The sequence below is a fragment of the Macaca mulatta genome, chromosome 19, assembly GCF_049350105.2.
Source record: "Macaca mulatta isolate MMU2019108-1 chromosome 19, T2T-MMU8v2.0, whole genome shotgun sequence".
Lineage (NCBI taxonomy): Eukaryota > Metazoa > Chordata > Mammalia > Primates > Cercopithecidae > Macaca > Macaca mulatta.
Window position 1 is genome coordinate 69,389,090 of NC_133424.1, and position 1,359 is coordinate 69,390,448.

The following is a 1,359-nucleotide window of genomic DNA, read 5'->3' on the forward strand; positions in this document are numbered from 1 at the left end:
ATTGATATTTATGATTTCTCTTGAATAAACACATTATAGACATTGAGCCTCCCATTCCTAAAACTCGAGACACTTTTGTCTTATCTGATTTCCTTTCTCAGGAAACCAAGCATCAGCCTTCCCAGATAGTATAAAGAAACTGAAACTTACTGGATTACCACATCTGGAAAACGAGATGCTATACCCCTTACCCATCATGATTGCCTAACTGACCATCTGCTGCCTGTTGACCCATTCCTCTTCCTTACCCCTTCCTAATTCCTGGTTTTCTCACACATAGTTACACTTCTTCCCTGATGTATAAACCCCTAGTTTTAGTCAGTTGAGGAAAGGGATTTCAGATTGATCTCCCATTTTCCTCAGCTGCAGCACCGAATAAAGTCTTCATCTCTGCCAATACTCGTTATCTAGCTCATTGGCCTTCTGTGCAGCAAACAGCAGGATCCAGATGCAAGGCCTGGCCTTTCTGGTAATACTGTCATCAACCATTTAATGATGTAGACTTGGTCCCTGGCTCATGCTCTGTGTGTTCTCTTCTCCATCTGCATGCATTGCCTTGATGGTCTCACTCAGTATCATGACTTGAAATAACAGTGTAAGACAACTCCTAAATTCATATATCCGTGCTCAAACCTTCCAACATTCAGTCATAAGTTGAACTGCCTGTGACAGAGATACTTTGTTCTGTACACATTTCAAACTAACCATCCTGAGCCTCCAAGCCTCCTCCACTTGCAGCCTCCCCACCTCAGAAGTGGGTAAATCCACGTTTTGTGTGGTCTGGGCCAAATACATGACTCCCTGCATCACATGGAGGCTGCACTCATCCAAAGAAAGCCCAAAAGAGGGCAGTTTGCGCACACAACGTGTCAGGGCAGGGCTTCCACTCAGTCATTAGGCTACTTTTTTGTGTTTTCCAAGATGATGATTCGGGGAGGAGGGATCTGAAAGGGGGTCAGTCGCCAGGCGAGCTGAGGACCCAGTTCTGCGCCTTTGCCTGTGCCCTGAACAGAAGTCCCTGTCTCCCGAGCTCCGATTTTCCCGAGAGAAGAATGGAGTGTAACCCTTGCCCCTCGGTTCCCTCCCTCCATCAGCTTCCCCTCGAGTTGTGCCCACCATAAAGAGGTGGGTCTGGAGCGTCTCCTCGGGTCCTGGAGTGCCTTTCCCTAGAAGGAAAACTTGAGCCTTGAAGCGCTCCTCCCGTTGGCGAGCACATCTGGAAAACTACACTACCTAGAAGGCCGTGCGTTATGCGTGCGGCGGGAGCTGGGCCAATGACGACCTAGGACGGGAACGACTGCAACGCCCCACGCCGGTGGGGGCGGGACTTCCGGGTTGTTCGCCGGGGACGCCATTTTC